The following is a 21,436-nucleotide window of genomic DNA, read 5'->3' as shown; positions in this document are numbered from 1 at the left end:
CATTTCTAAGGACTACATTTTTCCGAAAGACTACCTAAAAATTGACTCTGAATCCAAGTCTCCCCTGTTAGAGGAAACTCCGCAGCAGGAGTATAAGAAGAAGCTCAGGTCTAGTAAAATAAGTCAGCCAGTTTAATTGTCTAAGTCCCCCTCGGGTGAAACGGTTAGACAGGTTCCTGACATGTATGAGATAGACCCCCATAGTGAGAGAGTTAGTCAAAACTCTATCAGATGTATCATTATTCTATGTTTTCTTATGTTTTTGAGTTTAATGGTTACCTGCACAAGTTATGCATTACATTTATGTTTTCCAGTTTCTCATGTAAATATGTTTTCTAATGCTACAGTAGAGCACACATTTAGTGATCTGCCTCCTCACGAGCTATCCTATCGTCTTGCTATGAGAAATAATACATTTATCAGAATGTTACACTATTCACACCAGACCAGCAATGCCACTAATTGTTGGGTGTGTGGTCGACTCTCCCCTTTCCAGACACCGAAGGGAGTTCTGCCACTCTTTCCTTATCCGTTTTCACATAATGGTTCGTGTGGAGCATGGTCCACGTTAACGTCATCCTCAACTGATATGTCCCTTCTGAATAGCACATGTTTTCCAGACAAGCAAGGTCTCACCCATAGAACCGGGTTAGATCTAGAAAATGAAGTATATGATTTAGGTAATTATTCCTCGAACTTCATGGTCCTGAATGTTCAGTCTGATACTACTCCAGATTTACCTGCTATTTCAGTACTACCAGTCAAAGGCGAATTATGTGTCAGAAAGAATGGTTCCGCACATGTAGGACATAGTGATTGTACTATTATTGTCAAGTATAGTGACAGTGGGAAATCTATTTTCAAAGCCTCACGTCATTCTTATTTTGTTTGTGGTCAGACCGCATATGTTCGTCTGCCCCTCGATTGGGATGGAATCTGTTACATTGCCTTCCTACTGCCACCAGTTTTTCTAGCCCCATCTGATTATCATAGAAACACACATCTAGTACACATTAGACATAGAAGGGAGATCGAGTCCCCAATTGTCGATCAAACTGAAACTACTCTAGAACAGTATACAGACTTCAATAAAGGTTTCTTCTTCTTTATAGGACCTATCCAGAATAGTAAGTTAATCCGTAGATTAACCAGAACCCTTGAAGCAGTAGTGAATGAGACTACTTCTGCTCTAGGTAACTTAACCGAAGAGCAATCTGCTATGAGATTTGTCGTGCTCCAAAATCGTCTCGTTCTTGACGTCATACTGGCCGATAGAGGAGGAGCATGTAGAGTCATCGGATCTAGTTGCTGCATTTTCATTCCTAATAACGCACCGTCTGTTTATTCAGCTATAACCAGACTTCATAAAATTGCCCATCAGTTACACCAGAATCCAGGCACCAGGACATGGTCCGGTTGGCTCTGGAGTATAATTTCTGCCTGGGGATGGAAAGTATTGTCATTCCTAGGTAAAGCAGTAATGATCATTTTCAGTTGCTGCCTCTGTTTACAATGTGGCCCTGCGATTTGCGGCATTTGTGCTACATCCTGTATTCCAAGTCCTAGTCCTAAGTCCCGTTCCAAGCCAATTCGAGACGAGCAAATGATACTGTATGAAATGATAGATGGTATCATGAATATTGATGTTTCCTGATGGAAACGTAGTGACAAGGAGGGAATGTGGAAAAGTAAATTTTGCCATGTTCTGTGTCCCTACGTGTTCCCCATCTTATGTTATATGTGCATGATTAATATGCATATGTATTCCCTTATGATCGATTAAAGACGCAATTCCAGTTGTGTCCAACTCTAGTATGCCAGTTTCCAGTTCTCGTGAAAGCTACGAGTATTAGGTCTATGTAAACTTATGTTGCCACGTTTCACAGTGTGCACGTTAATTCAGTAAAAGTCCCCGTTTCTAGGCCTCAAAAGGGCCCGGACACCAGATTCAGCTCCTGTCTCCTGAAACCTCTCCGAGGAGCGATACAGCCCCCACCTGCATCCCTGACCCTTCACTTACTTCCTGCCTCACAGTGCCCGGCTCGGCCTGGCTCTGCCTCCCAGTCTGCCAAGAGTATGTTATGATTCTAGTTATCAGTCCAGCTCTCCTTCTCTGCATTCCTATGCTACTGAATCGCATCAATAGTTTCAGTCATAGTCTAGCCTTTATGTCTCCATGTAAGAGAAATACTGTATTAATGGTCATAGAATATTCCTCGACACGCACTACATGTAGAATATTGCATGCACCAGTCTTAGAGTCTGTTAGCCTTTACCCTGATAACTTTTGGATTCTATCAACATGTTCTCTAAACATCAGATACTAGATAGTGTTTAGGTACATGTCGCTCTGACACTCCAGACTTTAGTCTCCTCTTCTAGCACAGAAGTCATAGCCCCCAGTTCTCCCCTAGTAACACGTCATTGCCAGCTTGCGCGCACCACTAGGTTAGAGGTCCCGGCTCCTCAGGTAGCCCCCTCCATGTTTCCGCCCCATTTATGACATATTCTGTTACGTTTACATCACATGTCCATGTACACGCCTCTTGTTACACCTACTTTCTGCCTTATCTCTCGCGACTGCTACAAACCCCGCCCACTGCTACACCTACTGTATTGCATGTAATGTATTTTGTTTAACTATAAATATTGTGCACTGTTATTAAAAGCTAGCTGTTGACCCGATCCTGCCCCCGGCAGCTGCCATCCCATTCCCGTACAGGCTGTCCTGTTCCTGTCCTTTATGCCTGATTAAAGCCTGTAAAACTCCAGCTACCTCGAATCTTGACTCTTATTTATTGAGCTATCTGTTTATATTGTATCCAGTCAAAAATAGACCCGGTAATTAATTATTTATTTACCACAGCTTCCAGCGAGAGTGTTCATGCAGTTGATTGGCATGATGGCCTCCTGCATCTTCATAGTCCCTCACGCACGTTTGCATATGCGCCCGCTCCAGGAGTGCTTAGCAAATCAGTGGACACAGGCTCAGGGACAATTGACAGACCTAGTGTTGGTTACCAGTCGGGCGTACAACTCTCTGCATTGGTGGAATCCACACAACCTTTGCAAGGGCCGACTGTTCCAAGAGCCAGTGCCACAGATTATCCTGACAACGGACGCATCTCTCCAGGGATGGGGAGCTCATCTGCTCACTTACACAGTGCAGGGACTATGGACGACGCAGCAACAGAAGATGCACATCAACTATCTAGAACTGATGGCAATCTTCATGGCGCTCAAGTCCTTCAATGTACATCTGTGCAACAAGGTAGTGTTAGTCCGGACGGACAACATGACAGCGATGTACTACATTCAAAAGCAGGGAGGCACCCACTCGCCACAGCTGTCTCTTCTGGCTCAGAGCATGTGGAAGTGGGCCATTCAGAGGAACATCTTCCTCATGGCAGAACACCTCCCGGGCAAGGACAATCAGATGGCGGATCTGCTCAGCAGATACAGCCATCAAATGCACGAGTGGGAGTTACACCCATCAGTACTCCGCCCGTACTTCCAGCAGTGGGGTCATCCGGAGATAGACCTGTTTGCCACAAACGAAAACGCAAAATGCCAACACTTTGCCGCCAGGTTCCCTCACCCACAGTCGCAGGGCAATGCGATATGGATGAACTGGTCAGGCAAATTTGCGTACGCTTTTCCACCAACACCTCTGATACCGCTGGTGGCAAGAAAACTACGGCAGCACTCGATGACACTCATCCTAGTTGCTCCAACGTGGGCGCGCCAATCATGGTACACCACGTTTCTGGAGCTCTCAGTGGTGCCGCATCAAAGGCTGCGCCTAACGCCCAAGCTTTTGACGCAGAACCATCGAGACATTCAGCATCCAGATCCGCAACAGCTCAACCTGGCGATCTGGCTCCTGAAGTCCTAGAGTTTGGCTACCTTCAACTACCTCCGGAATGCATGGACATCATCAAGGAGGCAAGGAAGCCGACTACCATAGCGTGCTATGCTGCAAAATGGAAGCGTTTCGTCATTCACTGTACAGCCAATAACATAAACCCGCTAGATGCATCTATCTCTAACATCATTTGCTATCTGTTACACCTTTACAAGTGCAATCTAGCGTACACTTCTATTCGGATACATCTATCCGCCATAGCAGCTTATCTTCAGAACAGGCAGCATCTCTCTGTCTTCAGGGTGCCTGCCATTAAGGCCTTCCTTGAAGGTCTGAAACGAGTCATTCCCCCAAGAACACCGCCAGCTCCAGTGTGGAACCTCAACGTGGTCCTCACAAGGCTGATGGGACCACCTTTTGAGCCACTACACTCGTGTGAACTCCAGTTCCTAACGTGGAAAGTGGCTTTCCTTATCGCTATCACGTCACTGAGACGCGTCAGTGAGCTGCAAGCGCTCACAATCCAAGAGCCATTCATACAAATTCATACAAATAGGGTGGTACTACGTACTAACCCCAAATTCCTTCCGAAGGTGGTGTCACAGTTTCATCTCAACCAAACTATTGACTTGCCTGCATTCTTCCAAAACCCACAAACGGTGGCGGATAGAATGCTCCACACCTTGGACGTTAGGAGGGCGTTGATGTACTACATTGACAGGACACAACACTTTAGGAAATCAAAACAACTTTTTGTTGCCTTTTCGCCACAGCACAAGGGCAACCCTATTTCCAAAGCAGGAATAGCCAGATGGATTGTTAAGTGCATCCAGATCTGCTATCAAAAGGCCAAACGCACCTTAACAATACCCCCAAGGGCGCACTCCACTCGCAAATTGGGGGCATCCATGGCTTTCCTTGGAAACATTCCTTTAGAAGATATTTGCAGAGCAGCCACATGGGTTACACCACATACCTTTACAAAACACTACTGTGTTGATGTGCATTCCAAGCAGCAAGCTGCTGTAGGACAGGCTGTTCTCAAGACGCTCTTTCAAGTTTCTGCAGCTGGCACGGGCAACCGCCGCTAATGGAGGGACTGCTATATATTCTATGCTAAGATATGAATTTAGCAGCCCACATGCCTCGAACTGAATATGCTACTTACCAGTATGCATTGGTTCTTGGCATGTAGGGCTGCTAACATTCATATCGCCCACCCTCCTCCCCGGTGCCTGTCGCAGCTGCAGACATACTCTTGCATTCAATCATTAGCATGGACATCCTTACACTTTACACTCCATCTCTGCCACAATAGCTAAAAACAATCTGGGGATGGAGCCGATGCCCATGCGCACTGTAGTCCAGGGGAGGAGCCACCTATCTCAGGATACTTCGAAAACTCTTCCAGGACAACAATGTGCGATCATCCGGACCCAACACTAGGCGGCGATCTAATGCTAAGGTTCGAGGCATGTGGGCTGCTAAATTCATATCTTTTGCATTAGATCGCCGCCCAGTGTTGGGTCCGGATGATCGCACATTGTTGTCCTGGAAGAGTCTTCGAAGTATCCTGAGATAGGTGGCTCCTCCCCTGGACTACAGTGCGCATGGGCATCGGCTCCATCCCCAGATTGTTTTTTTCCGCCATTGGGTTCGGATGCGGTCTCGACGTCTCTCTGTCGGACCGAGAAAAACTAGCTTTTTTACGGCCAAAAGGCCTTATATTCTTTGCGTCGGTATTGTTTGCGCACGGTCTCGAGTTCTTCCGTCTCTTGAAGTCGGAATCAGCGGAGTACTTTCACTCTTCGGACATCGAGGCCTTCTCATCGCGACACGACCAAAAACTTTTCAGCATGGAGCGGAGTCCGTTTAAGTACTGGCCGCTCTGTGGGTCCAAATACCCACATATCGACGTTCACCCGGTCTGTAACAAATGCCTTTCACCAGACCATAACGAAGACAACTGCATGGCCTGCGCAAGATTCAGGTCAAAGAAGACACTCAAGCTTCGGCGCGCGGTGCGCCTTGAGGCCAGACAAGCGGCCCCGGATCCAGAAAACATCTTCGGCGACCAAGAAGAGGAGGACCAGAGCCATCATCTTCAAATCTCCCCGCCCGAGACGGAGGTCGAGGCGGATCCGGAAGACGACGACGACGGAGTCGTGGGTCAAGGCCTTGAATACGTCGACGAGGTAGGGGACGTCGAAGAGGTTTATGGGGCCGCGGAAGATAGCTCAGGGGATGAGCTATGGCCCGAAGGTTACGAGGATCAGGCTCGGGTCACGGGATCGCCAGTCGGCCTTACCCACGACCCCGTACCGCAAGCCACGGCCCCGCCTTCAAGCCCGGCCACGGACATACTTGCTGCGCAAACAGTATCGAAACCGAAACTGAAACCTACGGTATCGACTACACCTAAAATGGCCGACCCTAAAACGAAACCGAAACTTATGGATTCGAGCGTCCCTAAGATGGCGGCCGTCCCAACAAAAACACCTAAACCCGCTGCTTCATCGACTCCGTCGGCCACCGGTCCACAGAAGTCGAAGAAATCTGTCGATTCCGCAGTGTCGAAATCGGCGCCAGAGGAGGTTTCCTCTAAGAAGGGTGGTCGGCAAGGGTCAACTGCTGCGACGCCGTCAAAGGCCGCCAAAGCTAGCGACACGGCTCCGGTTCCGACTGGGACTTCGTTAGTCGGACGCGTGGTGGAGACGGAGACGGCAAAATCACACGGATCGAAGGCTGGCACATCTACGCATCGGTCCAAAGACTCTGGGTCGGCGGCTGCGGCATCATCGTCCAAGACTCAGAAGGGACAACAGGACGTCGGATCCGAGGGCAAGGTCAAGACCTCCTCGTCGGCGCCAAAGGCCACTGTAAGTGACGCGTCCACCATCGCCTCGTCACTACAGAGAATCAGGGAGAAGGCCTCTGCTACGTCGGCTCCGATGCCATCGCCACAGAAGCCGATGGACGTTCCAGCAAAGCCTGCGAGTAAACTTCTCTTCCTTCTGCCGCCAAAAGAGACGCCGAAGGCCTTCTCAACAAAATCGACGCCAAAGAAGTCGGATTCTTCAACGGCGGGAGCACTTTCCAGTCGGGTACTCGACTCAGAAGAGGATTCTGAGCGTTTTATCGACGCAGACACGGGCAAATTGACCCTTTACAAGAGGAGGATCACTTCACAGCCAGTGGACTCCTATGTCATCCCCCTGAAGAAGAAAAGGCTTCCTCAGGACGCTTCAGGCCTCATGGAACCTATCCAGCCTCCTCCAAGAAGGAGCCCAACTCCTTCCCCAGAACACTCTGAGGGTGAGGGATATAATGAAGATGACCAATACACGTTCCCCATCAATGAACCCGATGCACAGCCAGATTCATATGATGACATGGGTGACCAAGGCACCCAAAGTGTGGGGCAGGACCCACAGCCTTTCAGTGCACGTGCATCCCCAACAGAAGATTCTGCAGGTTTTCATGCACTCATTGAGAGGGCAGCTGCTAATCATGATGTGGACATGCATGCTGACCCAGTGGAAGAAGACTTTCTATTTGACACTTTTTCAGTCTCTGAAAGGACAGTAAAGACACTGCCTATGCTCAAAGGGGTCCTCAAACATGCTGCGGACATCTTTAAAGAACCTACCAGGGCGAGAGTGGTCAATCCACGTATCGAAAAGAAGTACAGACCAGCACCTGCAGACCCTGCATACATTCGGGGACAGTTGCCGCTTGACTCCCTGGTGGTCGCAAATGCCCGCAAACGGGCCAACTCCCAAACAACGGGTGAAGCTCCTCCCCCGGATAAGGAGTCCAAAGTGCTAGAGGCAGGAGGCGAAAGAGTAGCTGCACAGGCTGCCAATTTTTGGCGTATTGCAAATACACAGGCACTCTTGGCACGTTTATGATAGGGCGCATTACGACACCCTAGAGCGGGTCTTGGAACATCTGCCTTCGCAGTTTCAAGAGGGCACCAAACTGCTTATAGAAGAGGGAAAACTGATCTCCAACGCAGCCATAAAGTGTGCACTTGATGCCGCAGACACAGCAGCACGGGCCATTAACACTAGCGTCATGCTGAGACGACAGGCGTGGCTCCGCATATCAGGGTTTAAACCTGACATTCAAACAACCATACTTAATCAGCCAGTCAATCCTGATAGACTGTTTGGTCCAGATGTTGACACCACCCTAGAAAAAATTAAGAAAGACACCGAAACTGCTAAGTCTATGGGGGCCCTACAATCACAACAGTTTCGTGGCAACAATATTCGTCGCTCAGATGCACGGGGAGTCACCAGAGGACATATGGGTCAACAATCACAATTCTCTAGAGGTGGAGCACAATCCTCGTACCCCAAACAGAACAAGGGGGGTTACCGAGGAAACAGCACCAGAGGACGCGGCAGAGGGAACAACAACTCCCGCTCCTCTGCCCCGAGCAAACAGTGACTCTCTGTCACTGCCCCCCGACCACTTAACACCTGTCGGGGGGAGACTACAGCAGTTCCTGCCCGTCTGGAGAAACATCACCACAGACAGGTGGGTGCGGCAACTTGTCCAGTACGGTTATTGTCTAGAGTTAAAATCCACTCCACCCAACATTCCACCAAGGCAACGGCCTATGTCCGCAGAGCACTTGCACTTATTGCAGCAGGAAGTAGTGGTGATGCTGCAAAAAGGCGCAATCGAGCTCGTGCCGGTGGAGGAGGAAGGCACAGGGGTATATTCCCTGTACTTCCTTATTCCAAAGAAGGACGGATCTCTCAGACCCATTCTGGATCTACGTCCCCTCAACCTGTATATACTGTCAGAACATTTCCATATGCTTACATTGCAACAGATTCTTCCCTTGTTAAACCAAGGGGACTTCTTAGCAACCTTAGACCTCAAGGATGCTTATTTCCACATACCACTACACCCGTCCCACAGAAAATACCTCAGGTTCACCATCCAAGGCAGGCATTATCAGTTCAAGGTCCTACCCTTCGGAGTGACCACAGCCCCAAGGGTGTTTACCAAGTGTCTGGCGACAGTGGCAGCGCACCTCAGGAGGCAGAACATTCATGTCTACCCCTACCTAGACGACTGGCTCATTCAAGCCAAGTCGGAACAACAGTGCGCCGCGGACATGTCGACTACCATTCACCTCCTTCACGATCTGGGCTTCTCGTTGAACTACCCAAAGTCGCATCTTCAGCTGGCACATGTCCGGCAGTTTCTGGGCGCGACGATCAATACCCTGACGGCCATGGCTCAGCCAAACCAAGTCAGAATAGACAGCATGCAGGCTCTAATCCAAAAGTTCAGACCACAACACTCGCTTCCAGCGAGAGTGTTCATGCAGTTGATAGGCATGATGGCCTCCTGCATCTTCATAGTCCCTCACGCACGTTTACATATGCGTCCGCTCCAGGAGTGCTTAGCAAATCAGTGGACACAGGCTCAGGGACAATTGACAGACCTAGTGTTGGTTACCAGTCGGGCATACGCCTCTCTGCATCGGTGGACTCCACACAACCTTTGCAAGGGCCGACTGTTCCAGGAGCCAGTGCCACAGATTATCCTGACAACGGACGCATCTCTCCAGGGATGGGGAGCTCATCTGCTCACTTACACAGTGCAGGGACTATGGACGACGCAGCAACAGAAGATGCACATCAACTATCTGGAACTGATGGCAATCTTCATGGCACTCAAGTCCTTCATTGTACATCTGTGCAACAAGGTAGTGTTAGTCCAGACGGACAACATGACCGCGATGTACTACATTCAAAAACAGGGGGGCACCCACTCGCCACAGCTGTCTCATCTGGCTCAGGGCATGTGGAAGTGGGCCATTCAGAGGAACATTTTCCTCATGGCAGAACACCTCCCGGGCAAGGACAATCAGATGGCGGATCTGCTCAGCAGATACAGCCATCAAATGCACGAGTGGGAGTTACACCCATCTGTACTCCACCCGTTCCAGCAGTGGGGTCATCCGGAGATAGACCTGTTTGCCACACACGAAAACGCAAAATGCCAACACTTTGCCGCCAGGTTCCCTCACCCACAGTCGCAGGGGAATGCGATATGGATGAACTGGTCAGGCAGATTTGCGTACGCTTTTCCGCCAGCCCCTCTGATACCGCTGGTAGCAAGAAAGCTGAGGCAGCACTCGATGACTCTCATCCTGGTTGCTCCAACGTGGGCGCGCCAATCATGGTACACCACGTTCCTCGAACTCTCGGTGGTGCCGCATCAAAGGCTGCGCCTCATGCCCAGACTTTTGACGCAGAACCATGGCGACATTCAGCATCCAGATCCGCAACAGCTAAACCTGGCGATCTGGCTCCTGAAGTCCTAGAGTTTGGATACCTTCACCTACCTCCAGAATGCATGGACATCATCAAGGAGGCAAGGAAGCCAACTACCAGAGCATGCTATGCTGCAAAATGGAAGCGTTTTGTCATTTACTGTACAGCCAATGACATCAACCCGCTAGATGCATCTATCCCTAACATCATTTGCTATCTGCTACATCTTTACAAGTGCAATCTAGCGTACACTTCTATTCGGATACATCTATCCGCCATCGCAGCTTATCTTCAGAATAGGCAGCATCTCTCTGTCTTCAGGGTGCCTGCCATTAAAGCTTTCCTTGAAGGTCTGAAACAAGTCATTCCCCCAAGAACACCGCCAGCTCCGGTGTGGAACCTCAATGTGGTCCTCACCAGACTGATGGGACCACCTTTTGAGCCACTGCACTCGTGTGAACTCCAGTTCCTAACGTGGAAAGTAGCTTTCCTAATTGCTTTTACGTCCCTGAGGCGTGTTAGTGAGCTACAAGCGCTCACAATCCAAGAGCATTCATTCAGATTCATCCAAATATGGTAGTACTACGTACTAACCCCAAATTCCTTCCGAAGGTGGTGTCACAGTTTCATCTCAACCAAACTATTGACTTGCCGGCATTCTTCCAAAACCCACAAACGGTGGCGGAAAGAATGCTCCATACTTTGGATGTCAGGAGGGCGTTGATGTACTACATTGACAGGACACAACACTTTAGGAAAACAAAACAACTTTTTGTTGCCTTCTCACCACAGCACAAGGGCAACCCAATTTCCAAGGCAGGAATAGCCAGGTGGATTAAGTGCATCCAAATATGTTATCAAAAGGCAAAACGTACCTTGACAATACCCCCAAGAGCCCACTCCACTCGCTAATTGGGGGCATCTATGGCTTTCCTGGGAAACATTCTTTTAGAGGACATTTGCAGAGCAGCCACGTGGGTTACACCACATACCTTTACAAAACACTACTGTATTGATGTACATTCCAAGCAGCAAGCAGCTGTAGGACAGGCTGTTCTCAAGACACTTTTTCAGGCTTCTGCAGCTGGCACGGGCAACCGCCGCTAATGGAGGGACTGCTATGTATTCTATGCTAAGATATGAATTTAGCAGCCCACATGCCTCGAACTGAATATGCTACTCACCAGTATGCATCTGTTCTTGGCATGTAGGGCTGCTAACATTCATATCGCCCGCCCTCCTCCCCGGTGCCTGTCGCAGCTGCAGACATACTCTTGTATACAATCATTAGCATGGACATCCTTTACACCTTACACTCCATCTCTGCCACAATGGCTAAAAACAATCTGGGGATGGAGCCGATGCCCATGCGCACTGTAGTCCAGGGGAGGAGCCACCTATCTCAGGATACTTCGAAGACTCTTCCAGGACAACAATGTGCGATCATCCGGACCCAACACTAGGCGGCGATCTAATGCTAAGATATGAATGTTAGCAGCCCTACATGCCAAGAACAGATGCATACTGGTAAGTAGCATATTCAATATGGAGTGAGGCAAGGCCGTGCAAATCACTGCGTTCCCTTACGCATGCAGGCGTTCCATGGGCATTGTGGTTCGGTATCACAGGGGCTCGGCTTTCAGTGGATTCTGCTGCATCCCCATATTTACAAGTTTTTCATACAATCACAAAATAAAAATACAAAAGAAATATAAAAACCCTCTAGTATATATCTAGAAAACTTTTTAAAAAGTTAAAAATTCTATAACAAAACATTTCATTGGGGGGATTATAAATGGCGTCTTGAAATGCAGTGGTGGAGAGAATACTTAATTGAAGACAAATGGGTCTCAGCCACTTTCGCCTATGCAAGAGTAGAGCCGGACACACAAAGAGCACATGAGTGATATCCTGAGTTGAGTTATTACAAAAATTACACAACTGGGGAGCCATACCATCTGGACAATAAATTATTCAAAGGAAGAAGATCCTGCCTTAATAAAAACAAAAACCGGCGTACACCATGTGGAAGATTCCAGGTGACATATGGTTGCACTTTTCTCATTAGGCAGGCATCGACGGCCAGAGAGACACATTTCTTCAAGATACGGGCTTCCCTATCCATCCTCAAGCTTAACTTCCAAGCTTCAGAATGGACTTCAGCTGATATGCAGATAAATTAAAAAGAACTGATTCATCAAGTTGCAAAAGGTCAACTGCGGTTCTAAAGTTTTTTACAATTAAGGAATGCTCTTTAAAAGTTCCAAGCAATTCTTTTTGAATGAGGGGTCTTAGGGTACCAGGTTCTCCCCTTGCAAAGTTAAAGACCCAACGAACTATCCCAGCTAGACCTTGAACCCAACTACTACGTAGTCCAAATTCTAACCTGAAGACGGCTATAGAGCACGCTGTATTGACTGTGGTTAAATACCGCAGAATTTTGCCTTCCGTCGTATTTTTAAAAAAACAGTTTCTTATATAAAGTATTTCAATACCCTACAGTAGTGAAGCTGGGATTTTAGCACGATAAACCTCTAGCAGAATAGCGAAGTGTCTTCTACCTGTGGAATTATAAAGGGAGAATACTTTTACTTGGGCAATTGCTTTCCGGGTGTTTGCTATGTGAGCTTTTTCACTTAGATTACCAACTATAGTTTTTCCGAGGAAGGCATAAGATTTCACCACCTCCAATCTTTGTCCACCTACTGACCAAGGAAAAATCTCCCTTGGGGTCAAGGAGTGACTCCCCCGCTTGAAAGGCACCAACGAAGCATTTGCCGGTCTGCATCTCCGAAGCTCCCGCCGAAATCCAAAGTATTTGCAGCCCAGGAAGAGAATTTCCAGAGTTCTCAGAGGCCAACCAGAGTCCCCAGCAAAGCTGAAACCCGAGCCCTCACGAGTGACTTGGAACTGGAACTCCTGGAAAACTTGCACATTTGCAAGTGTATTGACTTCTCGACGTCTCTTGAAGTTGTGCTTTGGGTTACGTGTAGCCCAAGACACGATCACCATCTGCAGTGAAGATTGTGGGCCTAAACTCCACGAGTGTTCCATGAGCACGCTTCTTGCATTTCCGCTCGAGGCTCCTTCGCGATCCCTGATCCGACGACTGGTGGGTCCCTGTGAAAGCAGCTCTGATTTTCCTTGGGCTTCTGTGGTTGCTCCAGGTGTGCCCTGACTCCCCACCGCGTGGTGAGTCCCTCAGACCTTTCTGGTCGGCACCAAAGCATTTCTTTGATTTCTGCGTGGGTTGTTGTTGCCAAGGCTTTTTGGGTCTAATCCGGGCACCGACACCGCAGCTCTCGACATCCTTCGTGGGACAGCTCGAATCCAGATCCTGGTTATGGTCGATGCCTCTTGGTCCTTGTGGCGGAAGAGTCAAGCTTCACCTTCTTCACCTGAAATCACCCGACATCGGTGGGCATTTATCTATCGTGCCCCTAGTCACTGGCAAGTGACTCGACTCTGTCCCCTCTGCTTTCAGGTTCTTCTCATCTTTGCTCCAGGCTTTGATCACACCAGACACTTTCCTCTTTGACGGCAGCAGCACTTTGCAGCAGATCGCTATTGAAAACTATGACGATTCCTGACACCAAAAGACACATATGTACCCGGCTTCCCTTGGTAAGGTTACTCGAGCACTCCAGTGCTCCTGTGGGTGTTCGTCCTAGAACCCCTTAGGTCTAAAGGGGTTTGCTCAAAGTCCTCCTCTAAGTGTCCTTTATATTTAAATTTCAAACCACGACTTTCCCTATAGAAGCTAAAGGCGTCTTGCGGCTGATTTCTCACCCGGTACGCGCCCCAGTGGGTCCCCTGTATCATACCTTGGGTGGTTCCTGTGGCCCCAGTGGTTATAAAGGCTCTAGGCCTTGTGTCTAGTCAAGTTGTGGTTCTTATACCAGTGTCTTAATATATGGTTTGGTGCGCCCCTAGGGCTCAACGTATATTGTGCTAATTTACTGTGTGTTATTAAGTGTAACATATGTTCTTTTGCCTGTAGCCTCATAAAGATTCTAGTGAGATTTGTTTAGAATAAATACATATATTTTATATATGAACCTGGTGTGGTTCTCCTTTCATTTGGTCATTCATGAGATTATAGACTGGTAAAACAAGCTGCTTTACATTCCTTCAAGACTTAGCCTGAAGGCTGCTCTCCACAGCTACCACTAGGGTAGCTTTCTATATAGGTTGTCTGTAACCTACCATCAATAAGGGTCGTTTGGACTGGTGCAAGGTGCCCACTAGAATAGTGGGCGGCATATGCCAGACAAGGCCTGTCTAAGGGGATGCAAGAGAGGCGGAACCTGTCCAGGGAGTGCAGAGAAGGCCTGTCCAGAGGGAAGAGGAGGTAAGGCCTGTCAAGGGGGGGGGGCTGCAGAGGAGGTGAGGGCTGTCCAGAGGGAAGAGGAGATGAGGCCTGTCCAGGGGGCTCCAGAGAATGTGAGGCTTGTCCAGGGGTGCAGAGGAGGAGAGGCCTTTCCAGGGGTGCAGAGGAGGAGAGGCCTTTCCAGGGGTGCAGAGGAGGAGAGGCCTGTCCAGGGGTGCAGAGGAGAGGCCTGTCCAGGGGTGCATAGGAGACGAGGCCTGTTCCAAGGGGGGGGGGGGGGAATGGTGCAGAGGAGATAAGACCTGTCCAGGGGGATGCAGAGGAGGTGATGCCTGTCCTGGGGATGCAGACGATATGTGGCCTGCCCAGGGGGTGCAGAGAAGGTGAGGCCTGTCCTGTTCAGGGCTGCAGAGGAGGTGAGGCCTCTCCAGGAGGTGCAGTGGGGCTGATGCCTGTCCCAGGGGGTGCAGTGGAGGCAAATCCTGTCCATGAAGGGACAGGGGTGTTTAGGTCTGTCTGTCAGGGGGGGGTGCAGAGGAGATAAAGCTTGTTCAGGGGGTGCAAATGGGAAGAGGTCTATCTAAGGGTTTGCAGTTGAAGTGAGACCTGTCCTGAACTTAGGTGCAGAGGAAGTGAGTTGTGCCAAAGGGGTGCAGAGAAGGTGAGGCCTGTCCTGCGGGATGCAGGAGAGGTGAGGCCTGTCCGGAGGGGGTGTGTGCTGGGGAGGTGAGGCCTGTCCCTGAGCCGTGGGGTGCACTGGAAGTGAGGCCGGCCTTATGGGGTGCAGAGGAGGAGACCTGTCCAGGGGTGCAGAGGAGGTGTGGTGTGCAGAGGAGGTGAGGCCTGTACAGGTGTGCAGAGGGGGAGAGGCCTGTTCAGGAGGGTGTAGAGGAGGTGAGGCCTGTCCTGTGTTTGGGTGGTTCAAAGGAGGTGGGGCCTCTCCAGGAGGGATGCAGTAGAGATGAGGCCTGTTCGTCCAGACAGGGTGGTCGAGAGCTGAGTTTAAGTTCATTAATTGTTGTCTCAAGAGATTTGTGGAATGAGTGTAAGTCGCTTGTAAACTGGCCAATTGAAGAGTCACAGAGTGAAGCGCCTCAAAATATTTTATTATATTACAAGAGATTAATTCAGATTTACAAACAATATTGCAAAGTCGAAGACCGGGTAAAAGAGGGCGCATCTTTTAGCGTTGCATCCGGAGGTTAGTGCTAAATGTGAGGGGCTGCAGACTAACATTCTGGATGAGATTTTGTTTTACGCAAAGTTCTGTAGTGAACATTTTGTTACTAAGCAGAAAAATATCGAAGAAGAAATAATGATGGCTCAGACAATTTTTCCAGAAGGGTGACGAAAGTGGTTCTCATGGATTGTATTCTCGTTTTGATTCTGGGTTTGTTGCTGGTGTGAATTTGGATATGCGCGGCGTTGGTGTGCAGAGTAATGATGTTCAGTTTGTGCAAGGAGGAAATGTTGTTCCTCTGGGTCAGGGCCGGACTAGGAACCCAAACCAGGCCTGACAATTTTGTCCCAGATCCCTGCCTCTTTTGTTGCCGGCGGGTGATATAGCAGCACCAGAGCAAAACCAGCCCCCAGTAACAAATACGTTTCCCAGCACTGAACAATCGTCCCCCACTCTTCCAGCCTCCTGGGTAAACACCCGAAGCCCGTTACGGCCAGTCCGGCCCTGCTCAGGGTGTAGGTTTTACTGACAGTGGCAATTTAAATACCTCAAACACTAATAATGTGCAGAATAAGACACGCTCCTTGCGATGTTTGCAGGAACCTGGGAAACTGGAACATGAATCCGATGGTACAGAATGGCATATCACAGCCAATGGTCCCAGCCCAACTGGCCTCTGTGACGAGCATGTAGAATCAAAGGCATATATATTGGAACATGCCTTCAGTCCCGATGGTCCCACAGCCCAGTGCAGAATAGAACACCAAATTCTCAACAAATTTAAGATTTCAACAAAATCCTTTTTTGATTAATAATGATTTTCCACAACTTCCTCCTGCACTAGTAGTTTCTACTGGACTGAATCAGACACAATGACGGTGCCTGAGACGAGAGAAGGGTTTCACGCTTGGTGCGGTCCTAGACGTCACCCAGAGTGGCCCTTTTGTAGAAGAAGTAAATGGGATTCCGGCATCTCTTTTAATCAATAAATGTGCTGCCGGTTCCACAGTCAGATTGACGAGAGCTCCCGACACACCGCTCTTGGGAAAGGAGTGCAGGTTGTAGGCATTTCTAATAAACAACTAATGCGCTGTCAGCAAATGTTCCCGTACAAATTGGCGATACAAAAGGGGATGATGGACGGAGCGTTTGAGCAAATCAAACACTCAACCCCAGTCAACTGATGTGGGTTTAATCCATCACCATTCTTTAGCTCACTCCGCCACCCCAGTTCAGACATGGCCATATGCAAATCAGTCTGACCCTGTGCCTCATGGGAGCAGTCCAGCCCGAACTGCCAAGCCATGTCTTCCCTGGACCGGAAACAAGCCTCCGAGGACCGGTTTCTGGCCTTTCAGCCGTCTTCAGCCCGGCTTGCTTGAATCCAGTGGCAAAGTGAGCAAGGGACTCACGTCTGAGCATACCCTGCCAACTTAGGGTGAACAAAGCGATACAAAAGGGGATGATGGACGGAGCGTTTGAGCAAATGAAACACTCACCCCCAGTCAACTGATGGATTAAACCCAGATCTGTTGACTGGGTGTGAGTGTTTGATTGGTTCAGATGTTCCGTCCATCACCACCCCCTTTTGTACCACTTTGTTCGCCATAAGTGTGGCAGGGTATGCTCAGACGTGAGTCCCTTGCTCACTTTGCCTCTGGATTCAAGCAAGGCAGACTACATGTCAGTCCTCTTACTGATTTTGTACTTAATAACTTTTTGTGGATTTCTAACTAAGCAGATTCCATGTCAGTTTGCTATTTGATATTATAGAAAAAGGTTTTCTTATCTCTTAGCACACATTTGTTGTGGTGATCTGTCTCTTGACTTTACAGCTAGAGTTATTTCTGAGTCTGGCTTTTGATATACTTTAGAGGTTCCCTTTATGTGATTCTCCTGCAAATATTATGATGATTATTTCTCTGACTGAGTAACCATGTTTATGCCTTCAGTAATTATTTGAAACCTTTAATATAGCTTTGAAGCTTGTTGTAGCTCCAAAGGCAAGGGCCTTTACCAAGGGAGCGGTCCTTTAAGGGGCAGTATTGCCTGCTATGGCTGACTATAAGGTCTTTACACTGTTTGCCCCATGAGGGCAGAATGTGTTAATTAATAAAACAACGGTGTCCCAGAGACCGAGGGGGTTGAAACATCCCCCGTACTCCAAAACCTTTGTTTCAACTTCAACATTTGACTCCCTCTGTGCACTATTCCTGTTGTTATCAAACTTCTGATAATGACCTGATGGATCCACATTCCTCCTGGAACATGTTGGGGGGTTTAGTGCAGGTCCAGTCCTTTTTTAGGTCCGTTTTGCCCAGCAGTTCCTTAACTATTATCACATTTGTCTTCTTCTCTGCAACACATGAGACTATCTTCCCTCAGTCTGTTCTTTCAGCATCTTTCATCTCTGGATCTGAATTCCATCTCTTTACGTCCTCCCATCCTTCCCTTTTCTGTCTTGTCTACAACAATCAAAAGACACAGCACATGTGCGTGGACACACATGCACACAGGGCTTGCTTTAGGGTGGTGCGACCAGTGGAGCGGCACCTGGTGCTGACCTTGGGGGCTACTGTGTTTAGAAGTAACTCATGGGTTCGCAAGCATCTGCTGCACAGTTTCCTGTGCTGGACCTCTGTGGTGAGAATGGAAGGTAGCCTTTTTTCTCTTTCCCCGGTTTTGTGTTTTTCTTTTCTTGACCCTTTTTGGTTTCCTCTAGTGTTGTGCTGTTTTTTTCTTTTTTTCAGATTTGACAGTTCCCCGTCGGACAAGTATGATGAGTTCTGAGCCACCATGTAAGTCCTTATCATCCGCGCAATTTGAAATGAACTGGAGACAGCGTCAGTCTAGATCACTGGAAAAAGGAATAGATGAACAGACTAGGTCGGCAGGGGAGTAAATAACATCTGATAATTCATTAAAAGAATTACAAATACCTCATTGTGATGCCAGCCTTTGACACAGAAATTGTAAATTGCTAGTGTTGGCTGCTTCTGAGAATCTGTGTCATAATATATGTGCAACTTCTGTTTCTTTCTTAAATATTTATTACATTTGCTCTCACATCCTTGATTTCCAGTGATCCCAAGCTCCCGATCTACACTGTTTCACCACGATCAGAAATGCAACTCAACTGATTTCCTATCTTTTTTTTGTCAATACTTTCTTTGTGCAAAGTATAAGGTCATAAATATTTTTTCTTTGTGTTCATTTTCAATCTCTGACTCCATTTCTACAGGTGACTGAAGCATGAACAGAAAAAGGAAGGTTTAAATTTAGAGAAACACAACAAAAAGGATTATTTCAAGGAAAGTTAAAACATTCTGGAGCTCTAGAGAAGAAACACATTCTATGTGCCAGGAATGGTGAGGATGTTGGAGTGGAAGAAACTGGTGAATGTGAAAGTTGTCAAATCCCTAACGTAAAAGGAGCATGAGAGAACCCACAATGAGAAAGAAAATGACCCGTGCTCTCAATGTGGCAAAAACTTCAGGTGTAAATGTAACCTTTCCACATAGGAGAGACAATGTGGGAAAATAAAAGGTGCTCACTGTCAACCCTGAGGAGGAGCTTTCAGCATCGCAAAACATTTACATGAAGCAGCCACAAAGACACCGCTCCATTGATTGTCCTACAAACTCTACTGAGAAAAGCACACAGCGAGGGATGGAAGTGCTTGAATTAAACTCATTCTTTTGTAACTATTTCATTCAGTGTGTTTTGCTCCCTGAGTGTTTATAAGCAATGACTGACCCACAAAGGCCATTGGATCCTGAACTTTGAGGCCACGCCCCCAAGGGTCTGGAATGCATGTAACCTCAAACTGTTTCCAGCCTTAACGAGCCTCACCAGGGGGCTGAAGCAGGAGTCCCTTTGTCGAAGGTCTCTATGGGACCAACATCTGTTCATGTCTGTACCACGTAGAGCTGATCATTGAGAAAAACCTAAGGTGATGGATGAACTGGTAGCTAATCTCTGCAACATCCCGCCACATCATTCTCTAGTCTTTGTGCAACTACAGACGAGGCCAGCCATATGCAAACCACTCTTGGCTCCACCCTAAATAGTCCTAATGACTTCTGTTCCATTGGGACACAGCTTCATATTACGAAGATCCACACGAGTGGCCTCTTTCCATCTTCTTTTTGTTTCAAATGGATCCTGCCTCAGGCATGCCACGTTCCATGCTTTCGCTCTTATCATCAATCTTGAACCATCTCCATAACTTGGAAGCACCGAAGACTTCGCAGCTGTTGTAACTGCTTGAAGTTTCCCGCATGTTGATGGCCGTGGATTCAGGGTCAACTTGATAACCCAACTCTATTCTGTGGGAATGTTGCACTTCAAGCCACTTCTGTGCGGCTCGTCATCTTCTGAGACTGATTCAGCCAAAATCCTTGCATCACATTCCAGTTTTAATCATCACCAGAGACTAAACTTACCTTTGTCCTCTCAAGCATAGCTACCGAAGTCAGCTACAATTTTGTAGGTGACTTCATGATTGATTCAGTGGATCTGCTGTTTGGTTTGGACAGTTGTTTTTGCTAATTAATAATCCTTAAATAACAGCCCTCCTTTAGATTTTGCTTCTGAATAATTAATAAATATTCTTTTTGATCTTAACTTGGTTTGAATCTTTAAGTTCCTTGTCTATTTTTAATAAACTGTATTGAAATTTGTGACTTCCACTGTTTTGCTCTACCTTCGAGCCCGCCGTAGGCCATACTGCTCAAGCCACGCTACCAAAAGTGAGCTAAGAACACTATAGTAGAAGACATATTTACCTTTGCTGACCAAAGTTGGGAAAAAGCAAAGCAGGCTGACTCCAGAAAGCACACTAAGGTTACTCTCTGAGGTGGCATCTGCACCACCTGTAGATGCAAAAATCAAAGATTATGAGGGAAGCTGTTGGTATCTGTGCCCCAGAATTTGAGTCTGCCACCCTCTCTCAAACAGTTGAAAGAGCTAAAGATGCACCAGTCAGAGATTCATGTCTCAGCAACTAAGACTGCCCGCTCCGGTCATACAACACTCACACTGTTACCCGAATCACACTCCCTGTGCAATGTACAAACTTTTACATTAACAAGTTGTGTTGTGCACAGGCTTTCACCCAGCCTTTGTATGTAAATGAGTTTCTGTGATCAGACGCCCCCCGGTTCCCATTTCTTCTAGTGCGGGTGATAATGTGAGAACTGTAACGAGATCACAAACAAGGGCTGTATTGAGAAATAATCATCTTCCAAGTCACAGAGTAGTTTGTAGTTCTTTATTAGTCTTTTAAATGTACATCCCCATCCCGTTCCAAGGTAGAGTAAAGTTTGCGAAGCGCGACTCTCTTGTGGCCCTCTCCCCAGATTAGGTCCATAAGAACAGAAACAGACTAATTTCCTGAAGAAGCGCCGGGGCAGGTAAACCAAAGGGGGCGAGAAGCAGTATAAATGTGTTAATAGCATTTTTGCAACTTCCACTCTACCCATGGGTTGATAGTGGCAGGGAGGCCCAAAACGACAGGGAGCTGCAAACATTGGACATCATCATCTAAGTTGCCCTGTATAAGTTCTTCATTGGTGTGGTAAGTTCACCTCTAAGTACCTGTGGGGGAGTGTGGCGCAATGGTTAGAGCAGCAGACCCTGATACAGAGTTCTGGCCCGGGACTAGGTTTCAATTCCCCGCCTCGACGGGTCTCGGGCTCAATTTCCTCGGACCTGACAATTCTCGCCTCGGTGCCTATTCTAATCATGGGCCCCACGCT

General features: G+C 48.0%; 1 long non-coding RNA gene across 1 annotated transcript; it reads left to right on the top strand.

The window, feature by feature from the left end:
- Nucleotides 1-15,957: 15,957 nt before the first annotated feature.
- LOC144805431 (uncharacterized) lies at nucleotides 15,958-20,303 on the top strand. Its single transcript, XR_013605517.1, has 2 exons — nucleotides 15,958-18,475; nucleotides 18,919-20,303. It is a non-coding gene; the product is annotated as an uncharacterized LOC144805431 (long non-coding RNA).
- Nucleotides 20,304-21,436: the final 1,133 nt, after the last annotated feature.

Source organism: Lissotriton helveticus (genome assembly GCF_964261635.1).
Source record: "Lissotriton helveticus chromosome 1_1 unlocalized genomic scaffold, aLisHel1.1 SUPER_1_unloc_1, whole genome shotgun sequence".
Classification (NCBI taxonomy): Eukaryota; Metazoa; Chordata; class Amphibia; order Caudata; family Salamandridae; genus Lissotriton; species Lissotriton helveticus.
Note: the sequence above shows the minus strand (reverse complement) of the source record. Positions and strands in the feature narration are given on the sequence as shown.